The sequence below is a fragment of the Bubalus kerabau genome, chromosome 9 (assembly GCF_029407905.1).
Source record: "Bubalus kerabau isolate K-KA32 ecotype Philippines breed swamp buffalo chromosome 9, PCC_UOA_SB_1v2, whole genome shotgun sequence".
Taxonomy (NCBI): Eukaryota; Metazoa; Chordata; class Mammalia; order Artiodactyla; family Bovidae; genus Bubalus; species Bubalus kerabau.
This window is the reverse complement of record NC_073632.1, coordinates 110,395,793-110,405,426: the sequence shown is the minus strand read 5'-3', so window position 1 is coordinate 110,405,426 and position 9,634 is coordinate 110,395,793. Positions and strand designations below refer to the sequence as shown.

The window sequence follows — 9,634 nt, the reverse complement described above, 5'->3', positions numbered from 1 at the left end:
TGGAGTAGGAAATGGCTACCCACTCTAGTATTCTGGACTGGGAAATCCCATGGACAGAGGAGCCTGGCAGGCTACAGTCCCCGGGGTCACAAGAGTCAGACACAGCTGGGCACGCACACACCTTCAGTATTAAATGTTCAACCTTCAGTAACCAGGGAAGAACCACAGGGACAGCCCCTGGGATGAAGGACACCCGTCCCTTGGGACAGGAGATAAGGCCCTCCCTATGGAACTTGAGTTTGGTCAGGTGACTTGCTGCAGCCAATGGAGTGCCTGGGGACATGATGTCATCAGAAGCTCTACATGTGCTGTTTGCTTGGCTTCTAGGGGATTCTTGCCTACAGTAGCAGATGTAATGGTCATCTGAGTTAAATCCACCCATTCCAGTCCATTTTAGTTCATGGGTTCCTAAAATGTCAAGGTTCACTCTTGCCATCTCCTGTTTGACCACTTCCAATTTACCTTGATTCATGGACCTAACGTTCCAGGTTCCTATGCAATATTGTTCTTTACAGCCTTGGACTTTCTTCCATCACTAGTTACATCCTCAACTGGGTGTTGTTTTACTTTGGTTCCATCTCTTCAATCTTTCTGGAGTTATTTCTCCACTGATCTCCAGTAGCATATTGGGCACCCACCGACCTGGGGAGTTCATCTTTCAGTGTCATATCTTTTTGCCTTTTCATACTGTTCATGGGATGGGGTTCTCAAGGCAAGAATACTGAAGTGGTTTGCCTTCCCTTCTCCAGTGGACCACATTTGGTCAGAATTCTCCACCATGACCCATTTGTCTTGGGGGGCCCTACATGGCATGGCTCATAGTTTCACTGAGTTAGACAAGGCTGTGGTCCATGTGATCAGATTGGTTAGTTTTCTGTGATTGTGGTTTTCAGTCTGTCTGCCCTCATGGACAGAGGAGCCTGGTGGGCTGCAGTCCATGGGGTCGCTAAGAGTCAGACACAACTGAGTGACTTCACTTTCACTTTTCATTTTCATGCATTGGAGAAGGAAATGGCAACCCATCCCAGTGTTCTTGCCTGGAGAATCCCAGGGACGGAGGAGCCCGGTGGGCTGCCGTCTATGGGGTCACACAGAGTCAGACACGACTGATGCGACTTAGCGGCAGCAGCAGCAGCCCTCTGATGCAGAAGGATAAGAGGCTTATGGAAGCCTCCTGATGGGAGAGACTGACTGAGGTGGAAACTGGGTCTTGTTCTGATGGGTGGGGCCATGCTCAGTAAATCTTTAATCCAATTTTCTGTTGATGGGCAGGGCTGGGTTTCCTCCGTTATTGACCTGAGGCCAAACTATGGTGGCGGTGATGAGGACAATGGTGACGTCCTTCAACGGCCCCACGGTGCACTTCTGCACTCAGTGCCCCGACCCCGCGGCAGGCCACCGCCAACCTATGCCTCCACGGGAGACTCCTGGACACTCAGGGCCAAGTCTGGGTCAGTCTCTTGTGGGGTCACTGCTCCCTTCTCCTGGGTCCTGGTGTGTACAAGGTTCTGTTTGTGCCCTCCAAGAGTCTGTTTCCCCAGTCCTGTGTATGTTCTGGCAGCTCCATGGTGGGGTTAATGGCAACCTCCTCCAAGAGGGCATATGCCATACCCAGGTCTGCTTCACCCAGAGCCCCTGCCCCTGCAGCACTCCACTGCTGACCCGTACCTCTGCAGGAGACACTCAAACACAGCTCTGTCTCGGTCTCTGTGGGGTCTCTGGGTCCTGGTGCGCACAAGGTTTGTTTGAGCCCACAGAGCGTCTCTGGAGGGTATGGAGTTTGAGTCTAACAACAACTGGAAAATTCTGAAAGAGATGGGAATACCAGACCACCTTACCTGCCTCCTGAGAAATCTGTATGCAGGTCAAGAAGCAACAGTTAGAACTGGACATGGAACAGCAGACTAGTTCCAAATCAGGAAAGGAGTATGTCAAGGCTGTATTTTATCACCCTGCTTATTTAACATATATGCAGAGTACATCATGAGAAATGTTGGCCTGGATGAAGCACAAGCTGGAATCAAGATTGCTGGGAGAAATATCAATAACCTCAGATATGCAGATGACACCACCCTTATGGCAGAAAGCGAAGAAGAACTAAAGAGCCTCTTGATGAAAGTAAAAAAGGAAAGTAAAAAAGCTGGCTTAAAACTCATCATTCGGAAAATGAAGATCATGGCATCCAGTCCCATCACTTCATGGAAAATAGATAGGGAAACAATGACAGACTTTATGTTTTGGGGCTCCAAAATCACTGCAGATGGTGACTGTAACTAGAGAGCATATTAAAAAGCAGAGACATTACTTTGCCAACAAATGTCCATCTAGTAAAAGCTATGGTTTTTCCAGTAGTTATGTATGGATGTGAGAGTTGGACTATAAAGACAGCTGAGTACCAAAGAATTGATGCTTTTGAACTGTGGTGTTTAAGAAGACTCTTGAGAGTCCCTAGAACAGCAAGAAGATCCAACCAGTCCATCCTAAAGGAAATCAATCCTAAATATTCACTGGAAGGACTGATGCTGAAGCTGAAACTCCAATCCTTTGGCTACCTGATGCAAAGAACTGACTCACTGGAAAAGACCCTAATGCTGGGAAAGATTGAAGGCAGGAGAAGGGGAATACAGAGGATGAGATGGTTGGATGGCATCACTGACTCAATGGACACGAGTTTGAGCAAGCTCTGGGAGTTGGTGATGGACAGGGAAGCCTGGCGTGCTGCGGTCCATGGGGTCACAAAGAGTCGGACACGACTGATCAACTGCACTGAGCTGAACTGTGCTTGGCTTGGCTCTTGTGTTCCTGCTGTTGACTGTGAAGAGCATGCTAGTGTTGGGAGGATGAGCTACTTGGAGCAACTTGGAGTAACAAACCCAACCTGTGGTCTGTCCCTAAGACCAGACAGGGCGTCCCAGCCAAGCCAGCTGGACCACCGAGTCCCAGGCCCCCAGCGTCGATGGGGCAGGAGCAGGACCCTATGCTGTGGGCCCCTCAGCTTTGGGGTCACCGTCACACAGCAGGATGCAGCCAGGGCGAGTAACATATTGGCCAACAGAGATGCCGACGGCCTGGGTGGAGCTGGAAACACTTCCCACGGCGAGAACGGGCTGAGTGTCTGCGTCATCACTTCATTGGCGTCTTAATCTTACAACCATTTTTGCTGCCCTTACTACTTTACACCTGTGGGCGCTGGGTTTTCCAGGGTCTTGTGGAAATAGATCTCTGGTGATCTACTTCACCTAGGGCAATGGTTTATCTCTCAGGTGGCTTGGAGTCACAGTGTGAACTGGGCTTGTTACCAGGCACCTCTGTCTGGCGTGTCTTTCACGAGTCATCTCTTCCAGCCAGGGGAGAAGAGACCAGGCACTCCTGTTCCTGATGAAGTGAGGCTTCTCCAGGTCCTGAAGAGGCCCCCCACCCAAATGGTGTCCCCGGGGCTGGGATGCACCACAGTTTGGAGCTCTGAGCGTTTATGAGCCGCAAGGGAAGAAGTGCAGACTCCTAGTCCCTATATGTTATTCAGACTTGGCAAAATTTCTCCAAAGTAGCTGGGTTCCTGCGGCCTACCCTTTCTCCCTTCCCCCACTCCCCAAGGAAAGCTGAGCTCTGCCATGGCTGGAAGAGATGGAGCTGGGAAGGGGGTGGGGCTGGGTTCAGATGGAAAACAGCTCAGAGGGCTGGGCTCCCAGGGGAGGCTGACCCACAGCCCCGGGCAGGGAGAGGAGCGCAGAGGCATGCTGTCCTGTCCCAGAAAGACAAGTGACCTTCATGGAGGCCAGCACAGGCCGCTGCTGGTGGCGTTTCTCTCACACACAGTCAACTGCAAGATGAAAAATAAGCAAAATGAAAAACTCTCTGCGGCTCCAATAAGGCAGTGACCCTGAAGCCAGCCGTGTGTGCAAATCGGCTGGGGTGACGTGATCCGTGTCAGGCGATTCAGCATGAACCGCCAGGCCTGGGTCTATTTAGGTCCAAATAAAAGAGAGATCAATGATTAATCAGCTTTATTCAATTTAGGCAAAACCACATTCTCTGTTCCCCACACACTGGCCCTGGGGGTTCCTTTCCTATACCCCCTCCACCAGGAGGAAGCCACTGGCCTCACTTCTGGGATAAGCTGTCTAGTATTTCTGTGTAACTTTATGCACACACCTTGCGCCCCCAGTGGATTCTGCCCCAGGTGTCTGAAGGAGACCCACTGTGTGCACTTTGGTGACTTTCTTTGCGCTTCTTTGATTCGGTTCTATGCTTCTGAGTCACTGAACTGCTGGCGGATGCGAGTGACTCATTTCCCTTGATACATGCATGTATGTATTTTTTTTCCCATTGAGCATGTGTTCTTTAGGTTCTCTTGGTTCAAGTTTAGAATTCCCTCTTATTTCTAGTCGCCTGAAAGTGATGCCAATTCTGGGGGGTTGTATGAACCTATTCACTTGGGAACCAACCCCAGGCCACTTGAATTGAAGGAGAAAATAGCAAGGAAAGAAAGCATGCAGATTTCTACCACATTTGGAGATGGTGCTGTAGTTGAAAATATTATTAATGAGATAGTAGGGAACGCGACACTTCAAAGCAAGTGAAAAACTTAAAAATAATAAGCTCTCTATTCAGTGTTTTGTGGTGACCCATACAGGAGGAGAATCTGGGGAGCAATATGTATATATACGAGCCACTTTGCTACACAGCTGAAGCTGACACAGCACTGTAAATGAAGTATACTTCAATTAAAAAAATAAATTAACCCAGGAAAAACCCTCCTGGGAAGCCATTAGGGAGTTGAGGTCTTTTGAGCATTAACAACCTGCTCTCCTTCTTTGACACCTTGCAATAAATGTTGTCTTTCCCTCAACACAAGAAAGCAATAGACAAATGACCTCCCTGGCAATCCAGCCGTTAAGGCTCCATGCTCCCAAGGCAGGTGGTACAGGTTTGACCCTGGTGGGGGAACTACATCCCACATGCTGCATGGCACAGCCCAAAAAGGAAACAAAAAGCAAGATAATAGATGAAAATTAATGAGCTCTCCTCTTTGAGTAAAGTCAATAGAAAGGCAGAAAAATTGAGCTGGATCTAGTCATGACAGATCGACTCCCTAGTGACTTGATTTGGTATTTCAGAGTCTTTGATGGAAAAGCAGAGAAACCTTAGATCAGGGCAGTGTGCCTGCGGTCCAGTGCTGTTAACAGCTAGGACCCCTCCCTGCCTGGAGCGACACCGCCAGCTTTCAAAGGTCTCCAGGCCGAGCTGTGAATCAAGAACTGCTGGGAGAGCGGCTTCAGATAACTGTGATGTGCGATGGTTTCCTCTGCAATTTAAGGCTGTGATTAAAGCCTATGAATAGCTTGAAGTGTGAAGCTGAAGCAGATCAGACTTGGAGCCCGATCGCAGCCTGCTGCTGAAGCGGGAGACACGTTTCTGGGTCTGAGTGAGCAGCAGAGGGGAGGCAGCTGGCACAGGGTGGGCGCGGTGCCAGCTGGACCCCTCTGGGTGGAGGCCCGGGCCCTGCAGGTGCGACTCTGCTCGTGGGACAGTGGTGCCAGCAGACCCGCTTCACCCGCTCGGCCGCCTCCGCCCTCTTCCAACCGGAGGCCGGGGCCTCTTCACTGTTAGCCCATGACTCAGGGCAGCAGAGCACAGGCCCTGTGTCCCAGTTCCTGCCTGCTGTCCACGACTGGGGTCTCAGCTACCGTGGAGAAGTCCCCTCTGTTACAGGGACAACCCCACCCCACAATTTCTGGGAGGTGCTTTGCCTTCTGGAGCAGAAATCTAGAGCAGTGATGAGATTCTCCCGAACCGACCTGGCCAGCCAGCCCTAGAGGGGTCCACAGCCACGGTCTCCTGGCCCTGGAGATGCAGACAGCAGATAGCTCCAAGGTCTTCAGCATTCCCAAGAGGATTTTGGAATGTGTTTATTATGTATGTATAACATGAATGTTTATGTATAGAGAATAGGTTATATAGTTATTATATATTTAAAATAATATATACAAGTGATGTTTTAATATAAACGTATACATTTGACCCTTGAACAGCACAGGTTGGAGCTTCAAAGTTCCACTCATATGCAAGTTTTTTCCAGTAAGTACTACAGTATAGAACCTCAGATATGAGACTTGACTATAAAGTTGTACTCAAATTTTCAACTTATAATCCTGAGTTGTTCAAGGGTCAACACACTATCATGGGGTTCCCTAGTTGATCAGTGGTAAAGAACCTGCCTACAAAGCAGGAGCCACAGGAAATGTGGTTAGAACCGTGGGTTGGAAAGATCCCCTGGAGGAGGGCATGGCAACCCACTCCAGCATTCCTGCTGCAGAATTCCATGGACAGAGGAGCCTGGCCGGCTACAGTCCATGGGATCACAGAGAGTTGGACACAACTGAGTGACTAACACTTAAACTTACTTATTTAGTCTCTAGGGTATAATAAGCACTCAGTCAATGTTAGGACCAGAAGTCTTTCTCTGTTTTTAAACAGATACATGCATGTATCTAGAGAAAGCTTTTATTGATAAAAAAATTAACATCATTTGAGGCTGGGGGTCCTTATCCCTCTCTCTTAAAGGCAATGTGACCCAATGCAGCATTTCTGACTGTAGATCAAAGCAGAAAGCCAGGGTTCCAGAGCTGCCATGTATCCTTCTATTCAAAATAGTGATCAAGAGAAAGGAAGGGTAAAAGAAATCATCAGAGAAAGCTGAGTGAATACCCATTTTTCCAAAGGATGCATTTTGAGGGCAGCACACCCCCAGGTGACCCTCCCTGTCATTCTTTTTCCGGCAGACATCGCAGCTCGGGGGGTGCCCACACGCTCAGATTAGGGGCCAGAGGGAACGCGTGCACCCTCCAGCCCTTGGCAGGCGCCGTCGGGCAGCTGGTGCAGCGTAGTCTTCAGCTGCACGTGGCATGCCCGCCCCACACAGGAAGGGCTTCTCGTGTTAGACTCTCAGGTTCTTTCTTATTCAGCTTGGATGCAGATAAAAAGCAGATGAAGTCTTAAATCTGCAGATAACCTCTAAAACTTATTTCATTTACTAAAAACTAGCCTTGAAATTTTCGTACTCTAAGCATACACACTTTAGTTAAAAAAATCTTACAGGAGTTTCTTCTAAAAAGGTTCATTTCTACAGCGTGAGAATTCCTGAAGAGTGAAGCTTGTTTCTCAGGGTGCATCCAGATGCCCAGCGCCAGGTGGGCGGGCCTTACTCGCGTTGGGCGGGACATCCTGTGTCATCAGCTCCGGGTCTGTCATGACCTCCCCTCCGCCCCCTTCTCTGTGTATCCCGTCGATGTCCAGTCTTCTGGGTGGTGTCCCAGCACACGCCCCGCCAGTAGAAACCTTTGAGCAGGCAGCTCCCAATTTATCTATGAATCATGGAGCAAGGCTGTTGTATTAACAGATGCCCCAGAGAGAAATCATAAACAAGCATGTCTGGGAATGTAACTGCCTTCTTTTCATTGTCTAGAGGGTCTCCTTGCCCACCTTCAGAGTGGACACGGTCGAGCCGGACGTCTGCAGAGGCAGGGCGACAGGGAGGGCCGTGCGGATGTGTGCGGCCTTCCAAGTGTCCACTTTGAAGAAATGGGTATTTACTCAGCTTTCTCTGATGGTTTATCTTTCTCTTATTCACTATTATGAATAGAAGAATATATTCTGCAATTCCTTTGGGGCATCTTTTTATAATTCTTCCATGAGTTTACTTAGTTTTCCTCTAATTTCCACCCTGACTGTTACATACTATTGCTCCAGAAAAGGAAAGAGCAATGCAAAGTGCGTCTAGTCCAGGGATTCTCCTTGCTTGTCTGAACATGAACCTGGGAAGATGTGTCTTTAATTCTCTACTCCTTTTATCGACAGCTGGTATTATTACTATTATTGGCTTTCAATGTCTTTGAATTTCAACTTTTCAATTTCAATGAATTACTGTCTCCTGTGTCTCTTGCTTTACAGAAAAAAATGCCGAAGTCGTTTTTGACACCGACTTTATTTGAAAGGGTGGGGCAATGCGTCCAGTGTTGCGTCTAGCAGGCACCACACACACCCAGGAAAATCCTTAAAATTATGTGACTGTTTCATCTCCCACCAAGAGACAGACCCCTTTATTGTCAACCAAAGCAATCTTTTATTTTTTTTTCCATTGTGAGCATTTTCACTAGCACATCTAAAGAGTCACAGGCAGATGAAAACCGCCAATAATGGAAAGCATGAATATTTATTGACGTCTCATTACGCGCTTGGCATCGGAGCCGAGCAGATAACAGGCTTCATCTGTCCCATTAATTCTGAGGCTGTCGGGAGAGGGCGGCCCCGGGGTGGGTGCGCCGTGGGGAGGGTCTCCCTAGCGCACAGTGGGGACGTGGGCTCGTCACTTCCTGCTTCTGCAGACCGAACCGCTGCAGTCTGTCTGCACCCAGCCCTGCCCGGCCCCTGACCTCTCTCCCCATACCCGTCCCTCTTCCTGCCCACCGTCCTCTGGGACCCGGAGCCTCCCGCAGACGGCGCTGAGAGCTTCAGACTCTGTCCTTCAGCAAAGAAATGGGAGAAAGGCCCTGGGCTAGGGCCTCAGGGCAGTGGGACGGCCCATCCGGGAGGCAGCTCAGTCACAAGCTGACGGTCACAGCAGAGGGTGGCGAGCTCTCTGGACGCAGGCCCGGGGGCTGGAGGGCCGTGGCAGCATCTGGAAGCACTTTCCTGGGGGGCACAGACACGGTCCACACCGTCAGGGGACTTGGGTTCAGCGAGTGTGAGATGATACACAGATCCCACGGGCCTGAGTTCAAGTAGACACAGGAGCGAAGGGCAGAGACTGTGCCCCTTAGGGTCCCGGGCCTGTTTGTCTTAGAAACACCTCGGACGTGAAGCCTAGAACTGCTGGGGGTTAAACTTTGTCTTCCACTCCTCCCTCCCCAAAGCCAGACCTGAGTTCTAAGCCTGTGTCTGTGAAGTGACCTTATTTGGAAATAAGGTCAAATTGAGGTGAAGTGAAGTGAAGTGAAGTCACTCAGTTGTGTCCGACTCTTTGAGACCCCATGGACTGTAGCTTACAAGGCTCCTCTGTCCATGGAATTTTCCAGGCAAGAGTACTGGAGTGGGTTGCCATTTCCTCCTCCAGGGGATCTTCCCAACCCAGGGATCGAACCTGGGTCTCCTGCATTGCAGGCAGACGCTTTACCATCTGAGCTACCAGGGAAGATACAGAGTGAGGTAGATGTGATCAAATTACATTGAGGTCATTAGGGTGGGCTTGATCCGCTAGGGTGGGTGTTCTTATAAGGAGGGGCGATGCCATGTGGGGACTCATCCTAGGAGAATGCCCGGCGGTGCAGCAGAGGCGTGAGGTGGCCGCTTGAGGCAGCCAAGGCTGCCCCCCACAACGCCAGGAGGGGACGGAGAGGCTGGGGACAGAGCCTCCACCCCCCAACCCTCCCATAGAGCATGGCCCTGCCAAAAGTTGACCTCAGATGTCTGGCCACCGGGCTGTGAGAGAATTGACTGGTTCTGCCTTCAGCTGCCCAGCACAACGATCCCACGAACCGCCCTCGTGGAGGAGCCTGCGAGACGGACCTAGAGTGGCGGGCGGCTGTGGCGGGCGTCTGAGCTCTGCGGTGTCCACCGTCAGCCATGACAGAGGTTA

At 50.2% G+C, this 9,634-nt stretch overlaps 1 non-coding gene across 1 annotated transcript; it reads right to left on the bottom strand.

Annotated features, from left to right (window-relative positions):
• Nucleotides 1-9,118: 9,118 nt before the first annotated feature.
• Nucleotides 9,119-9,190, bottom strand: TRNAC-GCA (transfer RNA cysteine (anticodon GCA)). The gene has a single exon. It is a non-coding gene; the product is annotated as a tRNA-Cys (tRNA).
• Between the last annotated feature and the right edge of the window lie 444 nt (nucleotides 9,191-9,634).